At 39.2% G+C, this 18270-nt stretch overlaps 1 long non-coding RNA gene and 1 other non-coding gene across 2 annotated transcripts in view; one reads left to right on the top strand and one right to left on the bottom strand.

Moving 5' to 3' along the window:
- The first annotated feature begins 4435 nt into the window (after positions 1 to 4435).
- LOC140710721 (uncharacterized) overlaps positions 4436 to 18270 on the top strand; it is a 55218-nt gene continuing 41383 nt past the window's right edge. Inside the window, exon 1 of the long non-coding RNA XR_012091826.1 lies at positions 4436 to 4646. This is a non-coding gene — a long non-coding RNA (uncharacterized lncRNA). The remainder of the gene's footprint in view (positions 4647 to 18270) is intronic.
- Positions 6401 to 6507, bottom strand: LOC119621046 (U6 spliceosomal RNA). Its single transcript, XR_005237572.1, has one exon. It is a non-coding gene; the product is annotated as a U6 spliceosomal RNA (small nuclear RNA).

The raw sequence follows: 18270 nt of genomic DNA on the forward strand, positions 1-18270 counted from the left end.
ATATCAGACTTAGCAATGATTTCTTAACTATGGCACTAAAAGCATATACAACAAAAGAAAAAATGAATAAATTGGCTTTCATCAAAATTTTTAAAATTTATGCATTAAAGGACACTATCAACAGAGTGAAAGGCAGCTCATGGAATGGTAGAAAATATTTGTAAATCATATATCTTATAAGGGATTAAAATCTAGATTATATAAAGAACTTCTGCAACTCAACAGAAATAACAAAACGAAAGGAAAAGGACTGGAATAAACATTTCTCTAGAGAAGCTATACAAATGACTGATAAACATATGAAAAGATGCTCAACATCACTAATCATTAGGAAAATGCAAATCAAAACTACAATAAGATAACATTTTCACATCCATTAGAATAATTATTATTTTAAAAACAGAAAATAACAAGCATTGGTGAGGATACCTGAGAAATTGGAACCCTTATGCATTACTGGTGGGAATATAAAATGGTGCAGCAGCTGTTAAAAAATACATATATATGTAGTATGCTGGTGCCCTAGAGAGCTAAACATAGAATTGTCACATAATTTAGTAATTCCACTTCTGAGTACATACACAAAAAATTGAAAGCAGGGACTGAACAGATATTTGTATACCCATATTCATAGCAGCATTATTTACAGTAACCAAAAAGTGGAAGCAACAACAGATTAATGGCCAAACAAAATGTGATATATAAAGAAAACAGATCAGCTAAGCATGGTGGCTCACACCTATAGTCCCAGCACTTTGGGAGGCTGAAATGGGAGGAGAGCTTGAGCTCAGGAGTTTAAGACCAGCCTGGACAACATAGTGAGAACTCCATCTTTACCAAAGTAATTTTTAAATCAGCAAGCTGTGGTGGCACATAGTTCTGGTTTTAGCTACTTGGGAGACTGAGGTGGGGGGATTGCTCGAGCCCAGGAGTTTGAGGTTGCAGTGAGCTAAGTAAGCTATGATTGCACCACTGCATTCCACCCTGGGCAACAGAGTGAGACTCCATCTCTTAAAAAAAAAGACAATGAATTATTATTCAGCCTTCAAAGGAAAAACATTTTGACACATGCTACAACATGAATGAATCTTGAGGACATTATGCTATGTGAAGTAAACCAGTCACAAAAGCATTATATAAGTTGAATCCACTTATAGGAGGTATCTAGAGTAGTCAAACACATAGAAATGAGGGCTGGGGGAGGATATATGAGGAGTTCTTGTTTAATGGGTACAGAGTTTCACTTTAGGAAGATGAAAAAGTTCTGGAGATGGTTGACAGTGATGGCTGCACAACAATGTGAATGTAGTTATCACCCCAAACTTAACACTTAAAACTGGTTAAAGTGGTAAATTTTTTGTTATGTATATTTTACCACAATAAAATGAATTTTAGAATTAAAAAGTAAGGATACTACATTATGACCATGTAGAATTCATCCCATAAACACAAGGTTGGTTTAACATTTGAAAATCAATTAAAGTTACCAGAATAAAGGAGAAAACCCAGAGGATCATTGACAGAGATATAAAAATGGACAACATTCAACACCCATTCCTTATATAAATATAAATATATATTCAACAATCCAGGAATAGAAGAAAATTTCCTCAACCTGACAAAGGGCATCTAAAAAAGACCTACAGTTAACATCACACTTGATGAAAAATTGAAAGCTTTCCTCCTAAGATCAGAAGTAAGACTCAATTATAAAAGACTAACTACTTTTTCTGTGAGTGGGAACTATTCAAATATGTCCTCTCTTTCCAGTTTTATTCAACATTATACCAGAGGGCCTATTCAGTAAAATAATAATAAAGAAATACAAGACAAAGATATTAGAATGTAAGAAGCAAAACTATTCAGATGACATATATATGCACATAGAAAATCTATGGAATCTACAAAAAATCTACTAGATTTAAGGTGTTAATACAGGAGAGTCAAAAGTTACAAAGTCAATGTACAAAAATCAACTGTGCATAGATCTTAACTAACCGAAGTAAATAAATAAACAAAAAGTGAAAGGAAATGGTAACTATGTGAGGTGATGGATGTGTAAATCATTTAATATTTCACAGTATATACATATGTCAGAATATCCAGTTGTACACCTTAAATATATACAATTTTTACTTACCAATTATGCCTCACTGAAGCTGGGGAAAAAATCAATTATGGGACTTCCACTTTTGGGAAGATGGAGTTGACATACTTCTCCCTGTTCCTTCCACTAAGTACAACTAAAATCCCTGGACAATAGGTATAAAACAAACAGAAGTAGACACTGAAAGGTAGAAAGAAGAAAATTGACTCTTTAGGGACTTCAGGACCCATGGAACTTCTCTGTGGTGACTTCTGTGGGTTTTCTTTCTGCCTCACAGATCCCAAACTTGGAGCTGAAGAAACTAGCAATCTGGAAACACTAATGGGTGCGGACAAAAATACTCCAACAAAAATTTGCTCTCTCCAGCCAAAGGACCAGGAAAGGGGTGCCTAGGACAGAAAACATTTGGACAATAACTTCTCTAATTCAGCTAAATACCATAGAAAAATTACTGTGACCCCACCTTCATTCCAGCCAGCAAAGGCACCCCAATCTCTCTTTCAAGCCAGGGTCAGAAAACGCCAAGTAGGAACTTCCACCATAGCTCACTGGAAACAGGATCCTGTCCCTTCCCCTCTCCATGATGACAGCTCCTGTGACCTGCCTGGCAGGTCCTTTGAGGGAAGTCTAGCCTCATCCATTCACTCACTCAGCATTCAGAGATGGTGGCCAATACTCTGGCCTGGGCCTTGGGGATTCATAAATGAGGAAATCCCAATCTCTGCCTTCTAGGGGTTCATAGACTTGGAAGTAAGGGTTGACAGTTGATTTAACAAGTTACAGTGCAATGTAATAGGGGAAGGCTGTGGTGAAAGAAGGCACAGGGTGCTATACTTGCACCAGGGAGGGACTGTAACACCACAGAGATGGGGAGGAAGGCAACAATTCTAGCAATGCTTCTTAGAGAGGGTGATGGTGATTGCAGAGCTGAGTCCTGATGAGTCTCAAGTAGCAAGCCAAACAAAAAAGTGATGAAAGTGCTTTCCAAGCAGAAAAAAAATAGCATATGCAAGTCACTAAGACATTAAACATCCTACTGTACTCGGGAGGCTGAGGCAGGAGAATGGTGTGAACCCGGGAGGTGGAGCTTGCAGTGAGCCGAGATTGCGCCACTGCACTCTAGCCTGGGCGACAAAGCAAGACTCTGTCTCAAAAAAAAAAAAAAAAAAAAAAACCAAAAACATCCTACTGATGAAATTGGGTATCATTCTTTTGGCCTGGAGCATAGAGTATGAAGGGCAGGTGGAAGAAGATGAATCTAGACATGTAAGGAGGGGCCAGATCATGCAAGACCTTGAAATCTTGCATGTAGTTGACTCAATAAATATTTGGTGAAAGAATAAATAAAAGTCTTAATGGGATAAACAATCAGTTAACTTCAAGCTGTTTTGAGGTTCAATCCTCAAGTCTTTCAGGAGCCACTGAAATGTAGTGAGAAAGATGTAGTCAGATGGGATATACTAGAAAAAACAGCAGAAAGGAAGGCTACATGCACCCTACCTGCACAGCATCAGGACAAGGCCCTTAACTTCATAGCCAGTACTACTAGGGAACGTATAAAGCCTTGAGACTGAAAATCTTGGTAACAAACATGAACAAGATTGCCCTTAAACATTTTCAGACTTGCAGGAACAGCCAGAACTGTTTTGCCTAGAGACAGGATGGTAACACAACCAAAGAAGACTATGGTCTTTTCATTGCAACTTGAAACTCAAGACATTTCAACAGAATGCAACAAACTAAGCTCTGAGGTCAACCATCTTCCATCTTGGCTGACATTGCCCTACTTTTGCCTTTTGTAGAGGGTGGACTGTTTTCTAACTGGGTGTGTAATGAGAACAGAAATGGATTCCCTCGGCATATCTTGACTTTCCTGATTTAAGTGGGCTACCAAGAACCTGAGCTAACAGGACTGATGATGCTTCCCAGCTCCTCCCGAGTGCTATGACTCATGATGGTGGGTAAAACCTCTTTGGCAAACTGTAAACATGGCAAAGCTGACCAAGTTTATTTCCTGCTCCTGTTCCTTAAGTCTCCTTCCTCCTACCCTGTGGTGGTCGGCTTGTTGGCCTTAGAACTGCAACACTTTTCTTTTCACTAAGACAGCCAAATGCCTAGGCAGATAAAAAGGGGTCCCTGGAGAGAATCTCCTACCTGCCCCACAAGTGTTTACATCAAATGCTTGTGTGCAGATGAAGAAATCTGCCCAGGGCTTGTCTGGGCATGCCCACAGTGGACTGGAGTCCAACATATACACTGGGAGAAGTGGGTGGAGCCACAGGGAATTCACATCTTAAGCAGAGGAGGACTCTGCTCTCTTCAGCTTGTGTGATGACCTGGGAAACAATCTGTGAGGTGGAGGGCCTGTTAGCAAGACTCCATATCACTTTGCTGAGAGGTTTTTTTCTTTCATTTTCACCCAGTAAATTCCTCTCTAATCACCCTTCAATGTGTCTGTGCACCCAATCCTTCCTGATCGTGTGACAAGAACTTGGTTTTTTCTACATTTTTGGTGGCCTGTATGGGGACATGAGAAAAGGTTAGTAACATGCAAACCAAAAAATATTTCTTCCTTTTACTTCTAAGCCTTTTTGTCCTGAGACTTCTTCTGAGGGTAGAGAAAATTATGCTTCCCCCATTCACGTTGCTCCTGGGGGTCGGGAATGTCAGCTTTTTCCTTCTTTCTTCGGGATGGACGGGGAACCCATAGCTCCCCAGCTCCTGTCTTAAGTTTCTCTCCCTTAGGAGCCCATTGACATAAGAATAAGAGGTTCTTTCCCCAGGCATCTTTCCAACCCTTCACGTTAAACTGTTTTTCCTTTTCTCTACCTTGTCAGCAGTTAACACAGCCCTGTACTTTAAGCTTTCTTTCTTTCTCTACCAGGTCATGAGTTAACTTTTAAGTGAAGTTTTTTTTTTTTTCTTTTCAAAAAAATGTTTTACTAGGCCAGTAATGATAAAGTTCACTGTTTATATTCTCTATAAAGTTTTAATTATGAAAAAGGATTTGTGAGGGTGTTCCTGGGCTGTAGCCAAAGCCAATGCTTTGTGTGTCTTTCTATATGGTACATAGCAAACTTTGTGGCAGGCCTCCATCTTGTTTTACCTCCTTGGGAGCATGACCTGTAACCACATAGCAATGCTTTGTTTAGCCTCTGCCATTTTACAGTGGTAGCCCCGATTCAATCCTGGCTTAGGGAATGAGTCCTTTCTAGTTTGATATATTTGCATCCTTTGCTATTTGTTGATTATCTTTCCCTCCACTAATCCTTGGATTGTCCTTTCTCTGAGCCTTTAGTGAGGTTTGAAAGTCAGAAATATTGGCCACTTGGCATGGCTAAAGTTGGATAATAAGGGAGTTAAAATGATTTTCTTAAAGAGTGCTCAGCTTTTAAGTTCTAGGGTACATGTGCACAACGTGCAGGTTTGTTACATATGTATACATGTGCCATGTTGGTGTGCTGCACCCATTAACTCATCATTTACATTAGGTGTATCTCCTAATGCTATCCTTCCCCCCTCACCCCTCCCCACAATAGGCCCCGGTGTGTGATGTTCCCCTTCCTATGTCCAAGTGATCTCATTGTTCAATTCCCACCTATGAGTGAGAACATGTGGTGTTTGGTTTTCTGTTCTTGCGATAGTTTGCTGAGAATGATGGTTTCCAGCTGCATCCATGTCCCTACAAAGGACACAAACTCATCCTTTTTTATGGCTGCATAGTATTCCATGGTGTCTATGTGCCACATTTTCTTAATCCAGTCTGTCACTGATGGACATTTGGGTTGATTCCAAGTCTTTGCTATTGTGAATAGTGCCACAGTAAACATACGTGTGCATGTGTCTTTATAGCAGCATGATTTCTAATCCTTTGGGTATATACCCAGTAATGGGATGGCTGGGTCTAATGGTATTTCTAGTTCTAGATCCTTGAGGCATCACCACACTGTTTTCCACAATGGTTGAACTAGTTTACAATCCCACCAACAGTGTAAAAGTGTTCCTATGTCTCCACATCCTCTCCAGCACCTGTTGTTTCCTGACTTTTTAATGATTGCCATTCTAACTGGTGTGAGATGGTATCTCATTGTGGTTTTGATTTGCATTTCTCTGATGGCAAGCAATGATGAGCATTTTTTCTTGTGTCTGTTGGCTGCATAAATGTCTTCTTTTGAGAATTGTCTGTTCATATCCTTTGCCCACTTTTTGATGGGGTTATTTTTTTCTTGTAAATTTGTTTGAGTTCTTTATAGGTTCTGGATATTAGCCCTTTGTCAAATGAGGAGATTGCAAAAAAATATGGAATGCTTCATGAATTTGCATGTCATTCTTGTGCAGGGGCCATGCTAATCTTCTCTGTATCATTCCAATTTTAGTATATGTGCTGCCAAAGCGAGCACAGTTATAGGTATATTTAAAAGGCCTTTATGTTTTTCTTTTCTTGGACCTTGTTTTGCTGGAAAAAGGTGTTTTCTCAGTCGATTGAATTCTTTTTCTCCATTTTGCCTTGTCATTCTTAATACACACATGAGAATGGGGAGACCTCTATTTTCCTCATGGAACCCCAGGAATTAAAAGCAGATAGATCCCTCTCAAAATCCGTTTTCACCCCACCTATGTCTGTTTACTAGGCCTTAGAAGCTACAAGTTTTCTGAGCCCTGTCTCTTAAAAGGACTCCACCTGGAGGCCAATAATCCAATTAGGAGATTGGCAAACAAAAAATCTTATGGCAACTGGGTTTTCTTCTACCTGTCTGTGTAGCCATATATGTGTTGTATGTGTGGTATCTATGAAAAAGAGTTCTAAAGGAAGATAAGTGCTTGGATCAAATATTTTTTAAAGGGAAGATAAAGCTCTGGTACCTTTTAGTTCACATGACTGCAATCTTTGAGAAATAAAAACAGCCTTAAAGGTTATTGGTAAAGTGCAGATGTTGTCAAAATATTAATAGGTGAACTAAATTATGCAGGTCAGATACTAGGTTTGCTAAATGTTTTAAGGTTATAATTGATTTTTTGGTTTTTGAGAACTATTTAACTGGCCCACTTCACAATTGGTAAGGCCTGGGGACATATGGAACTAACTACACCCTTAATTATGCTGGAAGGAGTCAAACTTGGCTGTACCTAGCACATAATTAAAACGACTTACCAGGTTTTACATTAAAATTAAAAATTTCTAGGAGCTACCATTATAACATGTAATTGAAACTACTAGAAATAAATTTACATGCAAGGTGTGTAAGAACAGTAAGGTGTGTTCTTAATACAAGATTATAAGAAGGTGTGGAAATGTAAATTCTTGCCTAGGGTTAAAGGATTGTTTTGAGTTAGATAAGATAAAGACAAAAGGTCAAATATGTTGTGAAAGGATTGTAAAAATTAATATTGCCAAAGAAATTCTGTGTGTTAACTTATTGACTAAATTCAAAAGGATATTATATGGTTTTTCTGTAAATTGATCATTGAAATAAAAGTGCAACAAGGTACTCTTAAGGCACTAATCTGCTCTTTAGCAAAACTTGTAAAGAGTTGTAGAAGGTTTTTGCTTTTTCAAATTTCTAAGTCATCATTTTGGCAAAATAACGTGGTAATTTGGATTTCTATTTCATAACATCAAGTGTTGTAAACCTCTAACATATTTAACAGGCTTCCAAAAATCAAACTTCAGTTTCAAAATTGTCTTTCCTGATGCCTGGCTTTTGAATACAACAGAGGGCCCCTGGAGTATCTAAAAAAAGAAGTAAACAGGATTATTTGATATGTTGAGTTACATGGGATTTCTAAAATCGTGTTTGGTATTCCTTAGGTTATATTTTGGTGAATAATACTAATATATGTTCCAAAATTATATGGGATTTCTAAAATTCTAATGTCTAAAGCATATGCTATCAATCACAATTAAGGTGTCTATGTTAAGTTATTGTAAACCACAGAGATGACCAAACTTTTTGTCAATTGTGTTTCTAACTGGAACTATCCTGGATATTTTGTTATTCCCAGACAATTGTTGTCTTGTTTTGATCCTTTTCAAAAGATGATTTATAATCTATAGATCTTTGACAGGTGCTCTTAAATCCAGGTTTCTGATAACTTTGGAGACTGTGACATTGGAATAAAAGAAAAATGTACAGGACTAATAAAGAGGTGAAATGTTCACAAATATCAAACAAAACAAGAGTTAGTTGAATGGACTGAGCTAATAGAAAACTGGCGTAGTCTTTTTGACTTTTGCTTGAAAGATTGCTGATGCTTGTTTTGTTTTTGAGAGTCAAGGAAACTTACTTTGAACAATTTAAGGCCTTTAATAATTGAGTAAGATATACTCCTGTGTACAAAATTTGGAGCACATTTGTCTCTCTCTGCCTGGCTTCTCCAGAATTTAGAAACTAGTTGTGAGTATTCTTAACTCATGGTAATATAATTGTTTGCATCAGTGCAATAAGAATCCATTTTCTTTTGCAACAGGATGCAATTGGAGAAACTGGTTGTTTTACCAAGGCTTTGACTGGAAGGGTATGCTTTCCTTTAAGGAGTCAAGCTCGACTTGCAGAGCTGATAAAAGCCCCTTGGGAAAACTGGCCTCATACTCTTGTCTACACAGTCCCTGTACAGGGTTCCTGACCTGTGGTGTAAAGAATGTCACTTTCTGACAGGCCCAGGAGCTCTGAGTTTATCTTGGGACCTTAAGATGAGAGGATCAGCCAACTCACGGGTATTTGAGGATACAAACCCATTATTGGGCTCGGCTTTAAAAGGTCTTATCTGAGATTCCTTGTGGAGCAAAGTTCCATCAAGGCTGATCTAAAAGGCCTATGTAGAAATAATAATTCTTGCTGTACTTTATGTAAATAATTAGGCCAAATATAAACCTCAAGTCTATTTTGCAAACAACTTAGTCCTATCATGATCTGTTTTTTAACAAAAATGAGGACTGGAGAGAGAGAAATTATGTTATAAAACTTATCATACATTTGTCATTGAATTCTAGAATCATTAGTTGTTTTTAAGTTTTTGCCTACATTTTAGACTAACCCTGCTTATTCATGTGAACCAAGCAGCAATCTCCAGCTGCAGCTCAGAAAGAACAAAAGGGATAGGTGATGTAGAAATCTGGTTCAACATTCTAGTTCTGAGCAATTATCCTGCAAATCCTTCCAGGGGATGGGAATAAATAGGATTCCCATCACTTGGAGGTTTCCTTTTGGGGAAAGTAGGACCAAGGGAGCTAACCAAAGCCAGGCCCCATGCACCCAAACCTTAGCAAGCCAAACTATAGCCACCAGTTATCTGAGCATGTTACAAAACATCTTTTTCTCTCCCTCGTTGGAGGAAGACTCAATTCCACAGCTTCACCTTAGCAATAGGCTTATAAGGAGTCCATGCAACCCCCCCCACACACACACACAAGACACAGTTTTGTCTCAAACTCAATTCCAAGCTTCAGGTCAAAGCATTAGGAAAGAAAACTGGATCTGAGGGATCCAGAGGCAGATGATAATGGGAGTTAAATAGCCCAGTGCAGGTGAGCATGGCTGATTCCTGCCAATTAAGCCAAGCTTCCTGTTTTACGGATAAAGGCCATGCTAGTATCCATGGCATAAATGAGGTTTAGAGAATTCAAAGGCTACTGACAGTAGGGGAGATAGGGCATACGTAGGTAAGAACAGGTACTCCCACCTCCGGGCCCCTCTGTTAACATGGGTGAAAGCCACTTTGACACCCATGGGTGACACCCTGTCCTAGTCGCCAGGACTCAGGGATACAAAGATGGAGGAAAGAAAGAGGAATGCCTTGCTTTCCCTGTCTCATATACCCCAGGTATTTGCTAGTTAGAGAAAGGAACCAGGGATGCCTATTCTCCTCTTCCTAGATGAGTAAACATTCATCTTCAGCCTGTACCCTTTTTGAATGCACCCTAAACCCTGGGAGTCCTCTGAAAAAAATACCTTCTTTTCTTTCCTCCTCTGTCTTCTCTTCACTGATAGGTAATTGCATCTCCATACTATGGGACACTTCCTTCAGATGCATCATCCAAACTGGGAAGAGTTAATTTCCCACACTTTAAACAGTTTTTTGTTTTGTTTTGTTTTGTTTTTGCCTGCCAGTCTTTTGGCCTCCCTCTCCCTGTGTAAACTGGTAAAAGGCCTTGGAATTTTTGAACTGTCCTTACCCCTGACCCTTGTTTTGTTTTAATACATGTTTTCTAATAACCAATTTGTCTTTTCTTGCCTTCAGGCCAGCAAACTCCAAACTGGCATGCAACCAGAGCCTCAAACAATGATCCCTTTTTCCAGGGACCCTTTGATAGGCCTCTGAGGGAGCTCTGACTGTCATTTTCCCAAAACAGCACCTGCTGTCAGCAGGAAGCAGTTAAGATCACTCTTTGTCCTTATCCTTATTCTGACAGCAGTTAGATGTACTTCTTTAGAAGGGGAAATGAGACAGCCAATGCCCAGGCAGATAAAAAGGGGGTCCCTGGAGAATCTCCAACCCACCCCTAACAAGTGTTTATATCAGATGCTTTTGTGCTATGAGGAAACCTGCCCAGGGCTTGTCTGGGCATGCCCACAGTGGACTAGAGCCCAACGTGTGCACTGGGGGAATTGGATGGAGCCACAGGGAATTCACACCTTACGCAGGGAAGGAGCCTGCTCTCTTCAGCTCATGTGGTGACCTGGAAATCAATCTGTGAGGTGGAGGGTCTGTGGGGCTGTTAGCAGAACTCCATCTCATTTTGCTGAGAGGTTTTTTTTTTCCTTTTTTCCTTTTCACCCAATAAATTCCTCTCTAATTACCCTTCAATGTGTCTATGCACCTAGTCCTTCCTGGTCATGTGACAAGAATCTTTTTTTCTACAACATCACTGTCATCCTCACTCCCTTCCCCTCCGTATAACATAAACATACTAAAATTGTGTATTAAAACCACACTGAGATACCACTACATACTAACTAGAATGAGTTCAAATTAAAAGACTGATAATACCAGGTATCAGTGAGAATACAGAACAACTGAAACACTCATACACTGGTGGGAGTAAAAACTGCTGCAGCACTTTGGAAAATAGTTTGACTTCATCTAATAAAGTTGAAGATATCCATACTTTTGTGACCCAGCAATTCCACTACCAGGTATTTACCCTACAGAGTTGTGTGCACCTGTGCCCCAAGAGACAAGCACAAGGAATGTTCATGGCAGCATTGTTCATCATACCCTCAAACTTGAAACAACCCAAATGTCCATCAACAACAGAAAAGAGAAAGAAATTGTGCTATGTTCATACAACAGAATTCCATACAGCATCAAAAATGAACAAACTACTGCTACACACATCAACCTAGATGAATCTTGTGGACACAGTTCTGAGAGAAATTCACCAGGCCCCAAAAAGTACACACTCCATGATTCTATTTACATAAATTTCAAAAATGGGCAAAACTAAACCCATTTTAGTACACACTCATGTGTACACACTCCATGATTCTATTTACATAAATTTCAAAAATGGGCAAAACTAAACCCTACTTAGGTGGTCATACAGTATAGCTAGTAAGTTGGAGATTATACACCTTCAGGAAGAGGTGGACATACCAGGCAAAGGTTTGCACAAGTGAGGGGCTCCATGCGAGTTTATTAAAATCAACAAGTAGATGCAAAATGAATGAATGAATGGGAATGAATAAAAGACTGTCAGGAAAGCCTGGCCAGCAGCAGGCAGCTCCAGGCTACAGATTAGTGTGGTGTCTCCAGTGAGAAAGGACAGAAGGGAGTGTTCCTGGAACCTCTGCAATAGGAAACATCCTGGTACAAGTTGACCAGAGAGCCTGCTGGCTCCATGCCATTTATGCCATCTTGTCCTCTTATTACACATCAAAGACGTCTCTCTCATGGGTACTTAGTACATGCATGCTCATGACTGCCACAACCAGGCAGTCAGAGTTTTCTAGGAAGTTCCAGATGGGTCTTGCCGCACATCACAGGAGAGGCAGAATGAGTCTTGATCCTAATTTCCCATGACCAAGTTTACTATTTTTATAAAGGTGCCAAAAAATAGACATGAACATTAATTTTTTTTAAAAGAAATTATTTTGGCCAAATATATCTTCCAAACTCTATGCAGTTCTTTAGTAAGAAAATGAGGAATGTACAGGGCACAATAATCTTTCCATATGGACACTACATCCCAGTGAGTTTCAGGTGGGAGATCCAGTCCCTGGCCTGGACTCCTAGTGTATATCTCTGGGCTAGACTATGGCAATGGTCCTTTAACTGTTCTGGCTTTCTCTACCCTATCTGGTCATCAAAACCCAGGGGGCCTTTGCTTTGCTTGGCAAATAGTGGACACTATAGGTGTTAGTTCCTCTTAGCCTTCCTGAACTAATCCAGGGCTTCTTTCCCATTTCATGTCTCCTGCCTCATAAAGTACAGCTTCTGTGCTAACCATGCCACATTTCTCACCCGCCCAAGACTTCTCAACTGGGAAGCACTTCTACATCTCTTTGATCTGGGTTCAGAATTATGTGTACCACTATCTGGTAGCTCACAGAGGGCAGGGACCATATGGGGGATTCCCTGTCTTCCCAAGCCCCTACCACAGCGTCAGAGCCTGGTTTGGTGGACGAATAGGAAAGGGAGCAGGGTAAGGATCAATTTAATATTGTGATTTAGTGCTACAGTAGCCCAGATAAATTTCTCCTTTGAGCTGCCTTAGTATCACACATTTTACATTTCCAAGTAGCCCATGTAATGTTGCATGATCCTGAGAGTAAATGCCTCCTTAAATGTTGTGCCCTGGGCACTCCACTTGCTACTTCTTAGTTCCAGCATTGGTTGCCAATTCTCTTTTTATGTGGGATCTCAGGCAAGTTGGGCCATCTCTAAATTGTGTTTCTGGGCCTCTGCAATAGGAAACATCCTGGTTCAAGTCAACCAGAGAGCCGTCTGGTTCCATGCAATTTATGCCATCTTGTCCATCTTTTAAAACTGGTATCCAGTTTGATGAACTGTGTCCATCTTTTTAAATTGGTTTACATAAGACCCTAGAATTGCCCTAGCCAGCCCAAGTAAAGAGCCTTGGGGCACTAACTCTTTCCATTCTGAAGCAGTTACTATTGCCTAAGCAATCTTAGGGTAGCTTAAATCAAAAGCACAGGCTATAGGCACAGAACTTTAAAATGTTTTTATAGGAGAAAATGTCTTCACCTAAAGATTGTGAGCAAGCCATGTTTTTGCCCTCTGGTCATTTTTATTTTGTTTTGTTGTGTTTTGTTTTTCAGCATTTGTGTAATTATTTGTGTCTTCAGTTGCTATTAAAAAAAAAAACAAAACACTTACCATGACAACTATAACAGTTTTGTCTCAATACAATGAAGCTTCAAAAATACTGAAATATGTAGGACTCTAATATGCCTCCTTTTTTAAAAAAAAATCAACAAAGTTTTCTTCTCTTTAGAAAAACCGTCTCACTATTCTCCACTTTCTCTGTGTTACTTGTCACAGAAAGCCGGAAGACTTCAACAAGGAATACCCAAGGGCTAAAATCAAATGAAATTTTCATAAAAAGCCAGGTCATGAAAAATCAAAGAATGACAAACTAGAGATTTATCATGGACATATTCTGAAGATGTGTGCAGGTTCTTTTACATACAATGTTTCATTTTATCATAATTTTACCTCATTTTACAGAAGAGAAGAACACTCAGAAGTTCAATCACTCGTCCAAAGAGGCAGGGCTAACCCAGGGCAGACCTGCTCCAGTCATCATTCTCTTCTGGCTTATCACAACATTGTTTGTTTAAGCAGTCTGGTCACCTAATTATTATAATCAAGCAAAAACTGAGCGTTCAGAATGATCTTTTTCAAATAGAAAACTAAGAGTTTTTGTTAAAAAATAAAATTGATCCAGTTACTAGTCTTCCTGTCAGTATACCTTTGGAACAACTATAATCCCCTCTCACCTGGCTCCCTCTGCCCTAAGTCAGATCAGAAATTGCAGGGTTAGGGAGGCAAGGAACCCCTGCTGCAACCCACAAGAATGGCTATCAAAAGGACAAATAATTACAAGTGTTGATGAGGTTGTGGAGATATTGGACCTCTCACACACTGCTAGTGGATATGTAAAATGATGCAGCTGCTGTGGAAAACAGTCTAGTGGTCCTTCAAAAGGTTAAACACAGAGATACAATAGGACCCTGCAATTCCATTCCTAGGTATATGACAAAGAAAATTTAAATATTTACATCCAAAGAAATACTTGCATATGAATGCTCCTAATTCAAATTATTCATAATAGCCGATAAGTGGAAACAACCCAAATGTCCATCAACTGAAGAATGGATAAACAAAATATGGTATATCCATACAATAGAATACTATTCAGTCACAAAAATGAAGTACTGATTGATGCTACAGTATGAATAAACCTTGAAAACATATGCTAAGTGAAATAAACCAGTCACAAAAACACAAAAACTATATGATTAGCTTGTCTGAGGTTCTAGATTAGTCACATTCAAATAGACTGAAGGTAGAATGGTAGTGGCCAGGGGCTGGGCAAGGGAGGAATGGGGAGTTAGTGTTTAATGGGGACAGAATTTCAGTTTTGCGAGATATAAAGACTTCTGGAGATTGGTTGCAAAACAATGTGAATGTACTTAACACTACTGAAGTGTACACTTAAAAATGATTAATATGGTAAATTTCATGTGATATGTTTTTACCATAACAAAAAAAATAGGTTCTGTTTATACGAAATGTCCAGAATGGGCAAATCCAGAGAGACAGAAAGTAGATTAGTGGTTGCCAGCAGCTGGAAGGAGGGAGACTGGGAAGTGACTGCTAATGCATGGGGTTTCTCTTGGTGGTGATGAATATGTTCTGGAATTACATAATGGTGATATTTGCACAACCTTGTGAATACATTGAAAAAACACTGAACTGTATGCTTTAAAAGGGTAAATTTTATCTCAAAATTTTGATACAAGAAAATAAAAGAATCTGGAAGTAGGAGCTGGAGTGTATGTCAGAGATGAAAGGAAAAGGAAAAACAGGAAATTGATGATTATGAGAAACCATGCAAAAGCAACACATTGCTTCCCTGCTCACGAACATCTCATTGTCTGCAGGTGCAGACAGTCATACACCAGTTAGCTCAAACCAAGAGTGGGCTTCATGGCTGGAGATAAAATACGCAAAATACATATCCATTATGATTATTTTAAACATAACACAAGATTGCCATGAAACCCAATTGATAACCACTCCTAATGGCTGGTCAGTGGCTAACTAACTTGAAGATACAAAAAATAATTATAATATGAATAGATACTAATATTCTATTTGAATACAGCCTAATGGCACTTATATGTCCTAATTTCATGCTTTTCTAATAATGTCTGCCTCATTCTCACTACTGTTGTTGGATAATAGAAATCTCTGTGGACACTAATAGGATACTAAATTAACAATAGCCATCATTTAATTAAGCTATTTGAGAAAGTCTGGTTCCTACTGGACTTGTTAGAAGTACATCAAACCTCTTGATTTATAACAGTGTATGACGTGAGTTCCTGGCTGCCCCATAAGGAAGGAAATTGCCGGAAGCCCTTATAGAATGAAGAAAAGTGAGAAGGTTCTTGGAAAGTGGACTGAGCTTTTAACTCTGCAAGGGACCCTCAGCACTCTTGGCATACTGAAGCGAACGCTCTGTAGCTAAGTACCACTGAATCCAGCAGGTGAGCCTCCTCTCAGGTTCATCTTGCAAGATTGGCTTCTTTGCTTTTCCTTTTTCAAGTAAGTTATTCTATTCCTGGCAATGAATAAAATGACCAAAGTGAATGCGTACAGAATGAAGCTAAAGTCATGCTAGAGATATTGTCAAATTTAAGTAGACCACAGTACAGAATGAAGAGCTCAGAGACCCAGCAAGATCCAGCTATGCATGGGATTATAGGATACAATAAATGTGGTATCACAGGTTACAGAAAAGCATGGATCAGTTAGTAGACAGTGCTGGGAAAATTGTCTTATTATGTGAGAACAATCAAGCTAGGTTCCTGTCTAACAACCTATATGAAGATGGATTCCAGATGATTTCAAGGATAATCATGGGCCAGGCATGGTGGCTTATGCCTGTAATCCCAGCACTTTGGGAGGCTGATGTGGGTGACCTCCTCACCTGAGGTCAGGAGTTCGAGACCAGACTGGCCAACATAGTGAAACCCCATCTCTACTAAAAATACAAAAATTAGTCGGGCATGGTGGCATGCACCTGTAGTCCCAGACACTTGGGAGACTGAGACAGGAAGATCACTTGAACCCGAGAGGTGGAGGTTGCAGTAAGCCGAGATAGTGCCATTGCACTCCAGCCAGGGAGACAGGGCAAGACTCCATCTCAAAACAAACAAACAAAGAATAATTATGAAAGGAAAAAATGGTAACAACAAAAAAGAAATTGTGAAATATTGTTTTTGTCTTGGAATGGGAAAGGATTTCTTAAGACTCTAAAACCAAAAATGTGAAGTCTATGCTAATTGATTTGATTGCATTACAATTAAGGATTTATGTTCAATGAAGGACACTATGAACAAAATTCAAGATGGATGGCAGGATGGGAGAAAATATTTGCAATATTTAAAACCAAGAGGAACTAACTTTAAGCTAGATAAGACTTCTAAAAAGCAACACAAAAAAAGACAGAAAGCGTAATAGAAAAATGGTTAAAGTATAAAGGAGCAGTGATATGATTTGGCTCTGTGTCCTCACTCAAATCTCATATCAACCTGTAATCCACACGTGTGGAGGGAGGTGACTGGATTGTGGGGGCATTTTCCCCCATGCTGTTCTCGTGATAGTGAGTGAGTTCTCACAATATCTGATGGTTTTATAAGGGGATCTTCTGCCTTCACTAGGCACTTCTCCTTCTTGCCACCTTGTGAAGAAGGTGCCTTTCTTCCCCTTCACCTTCCGCCATGGTTGTAAGTTTCCTGAGGCCTACCAAGCCATGAGGTAGGCCTCTTTTGTTTATAAAACCTCTTTTGTTTATAAATTAAACCTCTTTTGTTTATAAATTATCCAGTCTTGGGTAGGATTTTGATAGCAGTGTGAAAATGGAAAATACAAGCACGTAATTTATAAAGGAGTTAACCCCAAAAGCAAACACACATATGAGGAGATGCTCCAATTCATTATAATCACAGAAATGTAAATTAAAGCAACTATGTAATATCACCTTATACCTGCTAGACAGGAAAAAGTAGAAAGCTGGAGATTACCAAGTATTAACAGAGCTGAGGTATTATAGGAATTCACATGCTTTGTTGTGGGAACATAGACAGGGCCAGCCAATTGGAAAGAAATTAAGCAAATACTGCTCAGTTAAATTAAGTATACACAGTCTCCATGGTCCACCAATTTTGCTTTTGTATGTATGTGTGCATATATGTATGTACGTGTGTATGTATATATAGGAGTATGTGTATATATATAATATTAACTAATAGACACATGTTCATAGCAGCATTATTCATAATAGCCAAAAAATGAAAACAAGCCAAATGTTCATCAACTGATGAATTGATAAATAAAATACACTCATACAACAAAATGCAATTTGGCAATAAAAAGAAATAAAGTGGCAGGTGCGGTGGCTCACGCCTGTAATCCCAACGCTTTGGGAGGATGAGGCGGGTGGATCACGAGGTCAGGAGTTCAAGACCAGCCTGGCCAAGATGGTGAAACCCAGTCTCTACTAAAAATACAAAAATTAGCCGGGCATGGTGGCGGGCACCTGTAATCCCAGCTACGAAGAATTGCTTGAACCTGGTGGGCAGAGGTTGCAGTGAGCCGAGATTGTACCACTGCACTCCAGCCTGGGTGACAGAAAAAGACTCTGTCTGAAAGAAAGAAGGAAAGAAAGAAAGAAAAAGAAAGAAAAGGAAAGAAAAGAAAAGAAAGGGAAATGAAGTACTGATATAGGCTATAACATGAATGAACCTTGAAAAGGTTCATTATGCTCAGCGAAATAAGCCAGACACAAATGGACACATGTTATATGATTCTACGTAAATGAGATATCTAGAATAGGCAAATCCATAAGGACAGAAAGGGGATTTATGGTTGCCAGGTGCTGGAAGTTGGGGACATGGAACTTCACTAACAAT

Source organism: Chlorocebus sabaeus, chromosome X (assembly GCF_047675955.1).
Source record: "Chlorocebus sabaeus isolate Y175 chromosome X, mChlSab1.0.hap1, whole genome shotgun sequence".
Taxonomy (NCBI): Eukaryota; Metazoa; Chordata; class Mammalia; order Primates; family Cercopithecidae; genus Chlorocebus; species Chlorocebus sabaeus.